Source organism: Sciurus carolinensis, chromosome 1, assembly GCF_902686445.1.
Source record: "Sciurus carolinensis chromosome 1, mSciCar1.2, whole genome shotgun sequence".
Lineage (NCBI taxonomy): Eukaryota > Metazoa > Chordata > Mammalia > Rodentia > Sciuridae > Sciurus > Sciurus carolinensis.
The window spans coordinates 71,356,936-71,369,107 of NC_062213.1; positions in this window are offsets into that span (position 1 = coordinate 71,356,936).

A 12,172-nucleotide genomic window follows, 5' to 3' on the forward strand; every position below is an offset into this window, starting at 1 on the left:
CACTCAAGAAGGGTTTTATCTTCTTAAGTATGCATGACTTAACTTTATGAAATTAATCTGTAGTCCCTTATGTACAGCACAAGGCATTATGGGAAGAATAAGCAGCAGGAAAAACCAGCCTGCAATTACCTATGTCACTTAATAAGGTAATTTGATTTCTTTAAAAGACTGTTTTAAGAGCAGTTTCAGGTTCACAGCAAAATTAAGCACAAGGTAGAAGATAGTTTAGGATTAGAGATGAGGCTAGCTGGTAGGCAATTGACTAATATGCAGAAGGCTCTGAGTTCAATACCCAGCACTGGGTGGGGGATAATTTAATTTTGATTTATTTTTATTTTTGTGGTACTGGGGATTGAACCCAGGACCTCACTTGTGCTAGGCAAGCACTTTACCACTGAACTCTTTCCCCAACCCAGATAATTTAATTTTGAAACAATCTGTTATTAGCCTAGATTATGATTTTGTCAAACCAGATATTTATTACAGAAATAGCACTGAAATTCTATTGGAAATATTGTCTTTTCCACTCACCTAAATTAAGACTTTAGATTTAAAATTTCTGGATATGTATATATTACATATCTGGATATATATTATTTATATATATATTTTATATATATAAACGCTCAGGCAACAAGGAAGATGATGTTTAAAACATTCCTTCTGGGCCCTATATGCTGAATTTTGCCATACTTAGGTGGTCTAGCAGAACTATAAGTTACAAAGGTGGATCTAGAAATGAAGGCCATAAAACTGATTGGCGGGTACACTGCCACTAATTTCTGATTAGCAAGGACAGCTAACATCTTCCTCCCATTCTCATGATTTGCACTTGATGACTGCTTCCTTCTTATCTATCCAATTCGAGATTATTAATGTATTAGATATTTACTTTTGATAACACTGTACATTGAATTAAGTGATAGAGCGAATAGAAAAAATCAGACAGATGCTACAAAGAAGAGAGACAACATCCAAAATAGCCAGATCAAGTGCAGCATAGCATGTTGTAGAGGCCATCAAAGTAATTCCAGTGAAGTGCTTTGGGAGTTAAGCAGAAAGGAAAATGATTTATACCTGTAGTGATTGAGGATTCTTAAAGGAAGCAGTCTGTAAGTAGCACTAACTTTCCTAGCCAGGAATGAGAGAGGAGGGAAGGACATTTCAAGAAAAGAAGTAGCATGAGCAAAGACTTAGAGATGAGAAAGAATAAAAGATGTTTGAGAAATAGTAAAAACCCTGCAATATTGAAAGGAAGAGATAGGTACACAAGAGTGGGTCATTTGCCCAGAAAGGTCCATGTTATATCATGGGAGGCCTTGAATACCATGTGAAGGGCACTAAAAATTACATATTACTTACTTTGTGCAAGGCACTATATTAGATTCACATGACTGCATATTTGATTTTCTTTTTTTTTCTGTGATCATTAACAATTTTATTTTTTTCAAGCAAGGCAACTAATCTATTTTCCAAATTATTTTAAGTCTCTTCTCCTTTATCCCTTGTCCTGGTTCATGCTGATATGTGTAATAAGGCATTCCTGAGAGGTAAACATTTTGAAATAAGTTTTCCTTTTTATATCAACATTGCATTTTGATTGTATTTTTAAAAAGTATTTTTATTTTTACAGACTGCATTTTGATTCATTGTACACAAATGGGGTACAACTTTTTGTTTCTATGGTTGTGCATGATGTTGATTCATACCATTCATGTAATCATACATGTACATAGGGTAATGATGTCTGTCTCATTCCACCAACTTTCGTACCCCTGTACCCTCCCTCCCTCTCATTTCCCTCTATGTAATCTAAAGTTCCTCCATTCTTCTCTCACTCCCCCATCCTCCCACCCCCATTATATATCAGCATCCACTTATCAGGGAAAACATTTGGCCTTTGATTTTTTGGGATTGACTTATTTCACTTAGTATGATATTTTCCAATTCCATCCATTTATCTGCAAATGCCATATTCTTCTTCTTTATGACTGAATGATATTCCATTGTGTATGTATACCACAGCTTCTTTAGCCATTCATCTGTTGGAGGGCATCTAGGTTGGTTCCACAATCTAGCTATTGTGAATTGAGTTGCTATAAACATTCATGTGACTGCATTACTGTAGTATGCTGATTTTAAGTCCTTTGAGTATAAACCGAGGAGTGAGAAAACTGGGTCAGAAGGTGGGTCCATTCCAAGTTTTCTGAGGAATCTCCACACTGCTTTCCAGAGTAGCTGCACCAATTTGCAACTCAACCAGCAATGTAAAAGAGTGCCTTTTTCCCCACATCCACACCAACATCTATTATTGTTTGTGTTCTTGATAATAGCCATTCTAATGGGAGTAAGATGAACATAGGGGTAAATGACATTATACTCATTTTATATTCTTTGCTCAGAATCACAGATAGTAAATGACAGAATCAGACTGAACTTGGCTCATTTATCAACATGAGCTGCACACTGCATGACACCACAATGCTCCTATTAGAATGAATTCTTCAGGTCATGGGGTCAATGGCCCCAGATTCTATCAGTCCTACCTTGAAATGTCTGATTCTGATCCATTTCTTATCATCTTTCATACAGTCTGTGACCATAGCTTCCTCTTGAACTGTTCCTTCCTTTACCCACTTCTTCCATACTGCCAGAATCATCTTACAGCAAGATTCCCTACTTTAATTTTCAAAATGGTAGTACTGTGCGTAGAATAAATTGTAAATTGGCACCCAAGACCCTTCACACCCAGGCCCAACCTTTTTCCAATCTCACATGGCAGGACTTTACTCCAGGCATATCTACCTTTTGAAAATATCTCCCTTTCCACACAAACGTAGAAGACAGAAGGGATTAGATGTATTTTGTACTATGAAACTTTGCTCTTAATGCTTCCTCTGCTCAATGCCTTTTTCCTCTGGTTATTGTCAGTTCAGCCCACTTGGCACCTCTGTGGAGCATTCTCTGACCCTACCCAGTAAGAATTGCTTGCTCCTTTTTGTGTGTTCCCTGAGTTTATAGCTGTTTACCTACCTATGTTCCTGACCTCTTCCCTGTATTTTTTCATTCTCATGTTAGATGTTAGCTATCTTAAAATGACAAGTTTTTACTTATTGGACTTTATTTTTTGTTTACTGGGGACTGAACCCAGGGGCAGTCTGCTCTCTATGAAGTTGTTCAGGAGAATCATAAAATAAATAAAACACTGTTGTAGTTTAGTTCTCCTGCTGCACATCTTCCTCTCCAGCTAACAAAATAACAACAATAAGAAGTGTCTGTTATGTCAAGCTCTTCTGGTGGGTATCTCACAGCAATATTGTATGTCGTGTTTATACCAGTCTTGGATCAGGATCAGGTCCTCATTCCACAGTTGTTGAAGATCAAACACCCAAGAAACACTGAAGCAAGCATAGAAAGCAAGTTTTATTTAAGAAAGAGACAGAACAGAGGATAAAAAAGTGGGCCCAGAGTTGGATGCCCAGGGGAGTAGGCATGTCTTGTCTTTTTACAGATCTTAGATTTACTCTCCCCCGCCCCACTTCCTTCCTAAGCGCCCAAGGGCAGGAAAAGAGCAGCTCAGGGGGTTAATCATTAGCAACTCCTTGTGTTGGGAGGAATGATTCCCCAGAGGTGTAGCAACTGATTGAGCAGGGAAAGTGCTAGATGGAGGTGTTAGCAACCCAGTTCCTTTTCTTTGATAATTAGCATCATCTTTTCGACCTGATCATTCACTATCTATGCTGACTAGCTGTCCTTTGCCCCTGTCTCAATGATGTTCCTCCCTTTCTCAGAGTACCATGCAGCACTTGTGGAGATGTTGGGATCTGGAATGGAGAATGGACAGGCATAGCCCACACTGTACTCTGCCTTCCTTCTCTACTGATTAGTCTCATTCACTTGTGACTCAGGCCAGCCTCCTCTGAGGACTCAGTCACCTCAGACGTGTTTGATGCCCAATATTACCTGAATTACCTGAATTCAGTAGGTAGATGACCTTATCTTCAGCTCAATGATGATTATCAACACACAATGTTTATTTCAAACTCTTGTCCACAGGAACATAACATCTCTACACGCAAAATGCAATGAACTGGGTTGGGGGTGTAATTCAGTAGTAGAACATGTCCCCAGCATGGGGGTGTTAGGGGGACTTGAGTTTTCATGTCAGCACTGTGGGTGAGGAGCAAGCAATTAACAGTCATTAAGTGCTACAACAAATATCCCTGGAAAGAAACACTTCATCCTTTGAAAGAATAGTACCAATTTCTCTTCCCCTAAGACTAAAAGACAACTTTGGCTTTCTAGGATTAGTTGGTTCATTGCCAATACAGGATCCCTGTTTTTTTTTTTTTTTTTTTTTTTTTTTCTGCCATTGCTTCTCCTTTATAACAACAACTAAGGAGATTGTCCCCTTGAGACTCTGGGTTTGCATTTCAGAAATCTCAAGTGCTCTTTATCCTCTTCTCCCACCCTTAGATTCTCAAATTAGTCATTATCCATTTTCTTCTTTTTATACTTGAAAGGGATGAATATACATTACAGATCCTCAAAGAAACACAACTGTCCTCATCATCAGAGTTGCTATAAAATTACCAAGAGCACAACCTTGGGTTCACATTTTACAATTTAAAAAATATAAGCCTTACTTAAAATAGAAATCCACTCAATAGGAAACCTTAAAATGAAGGTATTTCAAGAGTCCCCAGTAGCAGATGATGACCCAGGCAGACTGCTGTCCCAAGAACCAGTGTATGATCCCAAGAAGAAGTCAGCTTCCACCCTAGACAGAAGACCAAGATCCCCTGAGTCCTAGAGTTCCCTCTATATTCTCCCTTTGTATCATTCTCTCTGTCCTTTTTTCCCTACCACTTGTATTAAAATTTCCTTGTGCCATGTCTTCTCTTTTCCTTTTTGCCTGCCACATAATTTTCCTTTTCCCCTATTCCTCATTTATCTACATTTAACATTCCCAAAACTTTTCCATGATTTTTACTGAATTTATTACTTCATCTCAAAGTATGTTAAAATTGTTGCTTTTAATCATCCTTTCTCTCTTGACTCAACTTTCTTTCCTCAAATTCCTCTTTCCATCCTTAAATTCTCCACAGCTATTACTTTGTTTTCATTCCCACAATGTAAAGAAATTCTTCATATATTTTATATGAAAATTAAATAAGTATCCAAATCAAATTTGGAGCACTTTTAGAAAAAGTCATGTTTATTTCTCTAGCAATTTCACAGCAACTTTCTTTGCTCTGATTTCTTTCTATATATCATTTTCCTGTCAACTTTGATTGAATTTGTAATTCTTTGTTTTCACACAGCAAATGCAATTTTTAAAATGTGAAATAACTTTAACATAGGGTACTACCATCTGAGGGGAACAAAATTTTACCAATGGGAAAGTCCCAATCAGGATATTCTCTTACAGCCATACCCTTCTCTCTATCTTGTATGGTAGAAAAGATATCTCTATGGAAAAGGGTTGCCCCCATTTTACTTGGTTAGCCCCAAAAGACTTGAATTTCATTTGGAGTAGAGAAACCCATTAGTATCTCCTAGCACACTGAACAGGTTCATGCTCCCTATTCCATCTTGTTTGCCTTTACCACACGTTTTTTCAATTTCTCTGCCCTCTGGTGCTCACCATTGGTCTTGACAATGCACTAGTCACTGTGTCTCCTGAAGATGCAGAAGCTGAAACCAAAATGCTATTGCATTCTTTTTTCACTACTTGATCTGAACACACTCTTGAAAAGGAAGCTGATAGAGTAGTCAAAGATCTCCAGGACTTCCTGCCGTAGAGAAGACTTTGAACAGTTTCAGAAGGCAGTTGAAACTACATGTATAGTGTATGGGTCCTCAGGTAAAAAGTTGGCATTAAGGAACTCACATTTGAATTGTTTAAGACAAATAGTTGATGTAAAAATTAGAATGGTGTATCTAGCTAGTCAATAGATACAGGGAATTAAGAATTATCTTTTTTGAAGTAGGGAAAACTTTGTCCTAGGCCCTGTCTACTATGGTACTACCATTAGAGTTATTTAAGAAGAACATATTACTGACAATGAGCCTTATTATTTAAAGAAGTCCTTAAACAGATCCAAGAGCAAAAGGTCATTGGGAATCTTTGCTTAGCCACATCTAAATACCAATAGAGTGGGAAGGGTTAGGTATAAGTTGGTGACTGGGATCTCTACTATACTCTTGACAACTGTATTAGATATGTATAAGTTTGTTTGTGGAACTTAGAGCCTCTCTATTTCTATTCATTAGGTTTGTATATATCCTGGAAAACAGACTCACTTCCAGCACTTACTAGATTCTGCTGATCTAAATGAAGTATCTGTCTCAACAATTAAAAATGGGGCTTGTTTTAACCAACTGTCATCTGCTGAGGTCTAGCTTTCAATCCTTAAGTAGCATATCTACCAGGAAACTTTTTATAGCACTTAAAATCTCTTACAATTCCCTCTCAGTGAACTAATCAATGAATTTATTCAATAGTATGTGATCCCTCAAGTTACTCAGTTTTGTTTTTTAATTCTTTGAAATTTCAATTGTGATTATTTTGCTTTCTTTCCTCCCCCACTTTTTAAAAATTAACATTTGATGTGTTTTATTCTAGGTGTTCACTTTAGATTTTCATTTTGCATGAAACTTCATTAAATTTAATAAGGTTTGTCTACCTGTTTTCATTTACTTACAGTGCTTACAGTCTTACAAACAAGAGTATTAATGAAATGGGATTCTCTTAGAGTATAATGTCTGGCAGTTAAAACTATTATAAAAGATAAGGAAATATTCTTCAGGTAAATAGGGAAAACTGTAAAATTTCTTTTTGTAGATTTCCTTTGTTAAAAAAATCTCTCATCCATTTTGCCCATCTTTTTCCTTATTTTCTTTTTTTTAATGTTTTTATTAGTGAATTATAATTATACAAAACAGTGGGGCTATTGTGATGTGTTCATGCACATACATCAAATAATTTGCTCTTGTTAATTCCCAAGAACTTCCCCTTTCCCTTCCCTTCCCCGTTTCCCTGAGCCCCTTCCTTTACTGGTCTCTCTTCTTATTTTTCTCTAAAATTAATCATATCTTATTTTTTATTTTTATTTTTATTTTTTATTTTTTTACATTTACATAGGGTAATGATGTTTATTTTATTTTTCCCCTCCCCCCCACCCCTCCCACCCCTCTTTTCCCTCTACACAGTCCTTCTTTCCTTCATTCTTGCCGCTCTCCTTAGCCTAACTCTAAACCTAACCCTAAACCTAATGCTAGCCCCTCCCACCCCCATTATATGTCCTCATCCACTTATCAGCGAGATCATTCGTCCTTTAGTTTTTTGAGATTGGCTTATCTCACTTAGCATGATATTCTCCAATTTCGACCATTTGCCTACAAATGCCATAATTTTATCATTCTTCATTGCGGAGTAATATTCCATTGTATAAATATGCCACAGTTTCTTTATCCATTCATCAACTGAAGGGCATCTAGGTTGGTTCCACAATCTGGCTATGGTGAATTGAGCAGCAATGAACATTGATGTGGCTGTATCTCTGTAGTATGCTGATTTTAAGTCCTTTGGGTATAGGCCAAGGAGTGGAATAGCTGGGTCAAATGGTGTTTCCATTCCAAGCTTTCTGAGGAATCTCCACACTGCTTTCCAGAGTGGCTGCACTAATTTGCAACCCCACCAGCAATGTATGAGTGTTCCTTTTTCACCACATCCTCGCCAACACCTATTGTTGCTTGTATTCTTGATAATTGCCATACTAATTGGGGTGAGATGAAATCTTAGGGTAGTTTTGATTTGCATTTCCCTTATTACTAGGGATGTTGAACATTTTTTCATAAATCTGTTGATTACTTGTACATCTTCTTCTGTGAAGTGTCTGTTCATTTCCTTAGCCCATTTGTTGATTGGATTATTTGCATTCTTGGTGTAGAGTTTTTTGAGTTCTTTATAGATTCTGGAAATTAGCGCTCTATCTGAGGTATGGTTGGCAAAGATATTCTCCCACTCTGTAGGCTCTCTCTTCACATTTCTGATAGTTTCCTTTGCTGAGAGAAAGCTTTTAAGTTTGAATCTATCCCAGTTGTTGATTCTTGCTTTTATTTCTTGTGCTATGGGAGTCCTGTTAAGGAAGTCTGATCCTGAGCCAACAAGTTGAAGATTTGGACCTACTTTTTCTTCTATAAGATGCAGGGTCTCTGGTCTGATTCCGAGGTCCTTGATCCATTTTGAGTTGAGTTTTGTGTAGGGTGAGAGATAGGGGTTTAATTTCATTCTATTGCATATGGTTTTCCAGTTTTCCCAGCACCATTTGTTGAAGAGGCTATCTTTTCTCCATTGCATATTGTTGGAACCTTTGTCTAGTATGAGAAAATTGTATTTATTTGGGTTTGTGTCCATGTCCTCTATTCTGTACCATTGATCTACCTGTCTATTTTGGTACCAATACCATGCCGTTTTTGTTACTATTGCTTTGTAGTGGAGTTGAAGATCTGGTATTGCAATACCCCCTGCTTCGCTCTTGCTACTGAGGATTGCTTTAGCTATTCTAGGTTTTTTATTCTTCCAGATGAATTTCATAATTGCTTGCTCTATTTCTGCAAGGTACATCATTGGGATTTTAATTGGAATTGCATTGAATCTGTATAGCACTTTAGGTAGTATAGCCATTTTGACGATATTAATTCTGCCTATCCAGGAACATGGGAGATCTTTCCATCTTCTAAGGTTTTCTTGAATTTCTTTCTTTAGTGTTCTATAGTTCTCATTGTAGAGGTCTTTCACCTCTTTTGTGAGATTGATTCCCAAGTATTTTATTTTTTTCGAGGCTATTGTGAATGGGGTAGTTTTCCTAATTTCTCTTTCTGAAGATTCATCACTTATGTATAAAAATGCATTGGATTTATGAGCATTGATCTTGTAACCTGCTACTTTACTGAATTCACTTATGAGTTCTAAAAGTTTTCTGGTGGAATTTCCAGGTTCCTCTAAATATATAATCATGTCATCAGCGAACAGGGATAGTTTGAGTTCTTCTTTTCCTATTCGTATCCCTTTAATTTCTTTCGTTTGTCTGATTGCTCTGGCTAGAGTCTCAAGGATGATGTTGAACAGAAGCGGTGAAAGAGGGCATCCCTGCCTTGTTCCAGTTTTTAGGGGGAACGCTTTCAGTTTTTCACCATTTAGAATGATATTAGCCATGGGCTTAGCGCAGATTGCCTTTATAATGTTTAGGAATGTTCCCACTACCCCAATTGTTTCTAGTGTTTTGAGCATGAAGGGATGCTGTACTTTATCAAATGCTTTTTCTGCATCTATTGAAATAATCATGTGATTCTTAACTTTAAGTCTGTTGATATGGTGAATGACATTTATCGATTTCCGAATGTTGAACCAACCTTGCATCCCTGGGATAAAACCCACTTGATCGTGGTGCACTATCTTTTTAATATATATTTGTATGCGATTTGCTAAAATTTTGTTGAGAATTTTTGCATCGATGTTCATTAAGGATATTGGTCTGAAATTTTCTTTCCTCGATGTGTCTCTGTCTGGTTTAGGTATCGGGGTGATATTGGCTTCATAGAACGAGTTTGGGAGGGTTCCCTCCTCTTCTATTTCATGGAATAGTTTGAGGAGTATTGGAATGGGCTCTTCTTTAAAGGTTTTGTAGAACTCGGCTGAGAACCCATCTGGTCCTGGACTTTTCTTTGTTGGTAGGCTTTTGATGACCTCTTCTATTTCATTGCTTGAAATTGGTTTATTTAAGTTGTGTATGTCCTCCTCGTTCAGTTTAGGTAGTTCATATGTCTCTAGAAACTTGTTGATGTCTTCGAGGTTTTCTGTTTTGTTGGAGTATAGATTTTCGAAATAGCTTCTAATTATGTTTTGTATTTCAGTCGTGTCTGTTGTGATATTTCCTTGTTCATTCCGAATTTTAGTAATTTCAGTTTTCTCCCTCTTTCTCTTTGTTAGTGTGGCTAAGGGTTTATCAATTTTATTTATTTTTCAAAGAACCAACTATTTATTTTGTGAATTTTTCTGATTGTTTCTTTTGTTTCAATTTTGTTGATTTCGGCTCTGATTTTAACTATTTCCTATCTTCTACTACTTTTGGTATTGGTCTGCTCTTCTTTTTCTAGTGCTTTGAGCTGTAGTGTTAAGTCGTTTATTTGTTGATTTCTACTTCTTTTTTTGAATGCACCCCATGAAATAAATCTTCCTCTAAGTACTGCTTTCATAGTGTCCCAGAGATTTTGATATGATGTGTCTTTGTTCTCGTTTACTTCTAAGAATTTTTTTATTTCCCTCCTGATGTCTTCTGTTATCCATTCATCATATAATAGTGTATTATTTAGTCTCCAGGTATTGGAGAAGTTTCTGTTTTTTATTCTGTCATTTATTTCTAATTTCAATCCATTATGATCTGATAGAGTACAAGGTAGTATCTCTATCTTCTTGTATTTGCTAACAGTAGCTTTGTGGCATAAAATATGGTCTATTTTAGAGAAGGATCCATGTGCTGCTGAGAAGAAAGTGTATTCGTTCTTTGTTGGATGGTATATTCTATATATGTCCGTTAAGTCTAAATTCTTGATTGTGTTGTTGAGATCTATAGTTTCTTTATTCAATTTTTGTTTGGACGATCTATCCAGTGGTGAGAGAGGTGTGTTAAAATCGCCTAGTATTATTGTGTTGTGGTCTATTTGAATTCTGTAATTGAGAAGGATTTGTTTGACGTACGTGGATGAGCCAATGTTCGGGGCATAGATATTTATGATTGTTATGTCTTGCTGATTTATGCTTCCCTTAAGCAGCATGTAATGTCCTTCTTTATCCCTTCTGAATCGTTTTGGTTTGAAGTCCACATTATCTGAGATGAGGATGGATACTCCAGCTTTTTTGCTGTGTCCGTGTGCATGGTATGTTTTCCCCATCCTTTCACCTTTAGTCTATGGGTGTCTCTTTCTATGAGGTGAGTCTCTTGCAGGCAACATATTGTTGGATTTTTCTTTTTAATCCAATCTGCCAGTCTGTGTCTTTTGATTGATGAATTCAGGCCATTAACATTCAGGGTTATTATTGTGATATGATTTGTATTCCCAGTCAATTGACTCATATTTGTTTTTCACATGATTTGGTTTCTCCTTTATTTGGCTATTCCTTTAGGCTAGCACCTCCTGTTGCTGATTTGCATCGTTGTTTTTCATCTCTTCCTCATGGAATATTTTGCTGAGAATGTTCTGTAATGCTGGCTTTCTTTTTGTAAATTCCTTTAGCTTTTGTTTATCATGGAAGGATCTTATTTCATCGTCAATCTGAAGGTAAGTTTTGCTGGGTATAAGATTCTTGGTTGGCATCCGTTTTCTTTCAGGGCTTGGTATATGTTGTTCCAGGCCCTTCTAGCTTTTAGGGTCTGGATTGAAAAATCTGCTGATATTCTTATTGGTTTACCTCTGAATGTAATTTGATTCTTTTCTCTCGCGGCCTTTAAAATTCTGTCTTTATTGTGTATGTTAGGTATTTTCATAATAATGTGCCTTGGTGTGGGTCTGTTGTAATTTTGTATGTTTAGAGTTCTATAAGCCTCTTGTACTTGGTTTTCCATTTCATTCTTCAGATTTGGGAAATTTTCTGTTATTATTTCATTGAATAGATTGTTCATTCCTTTGGTTTGTTTCTCTAAGCCTTCCTCAATCCCAATAATTCTTAAATTTGGCCTTTTCATGATATCCCATAATTCTTGTAGATTCTGTTCATGATTTCTTACCATCTTTTCTGTTTGGCCAACTTTGCTTTCAAGATTAAATAATTTGTCTTCAATGTCTGAGGTTCTGTCTTCCAGATGTTCTATCCTATTGGTTATGCTTTCTATGGAGTTTTTAACTTGGTTTATTGTTTCCTTCATTTCAAGGATTTCTGTTTTTTTTTTTTTTTCAGTATCTCTAACTCTTTATTGAAATGATCTCTTGCTTCCCGTATTTGGTCTTTTAACTATTGATTGGTGCGATCATTTAATGCCTGCATTTGCTCTTTCATCTCCTCCTTCAATGCCTGCATTTGCTCTTTCATCTCCTCATTAGCTTCCCTGATCGTTTTAATTACGTACATTCTGAACTCCCTTTCTGACATTTCTTCTGCTGTGCTGTC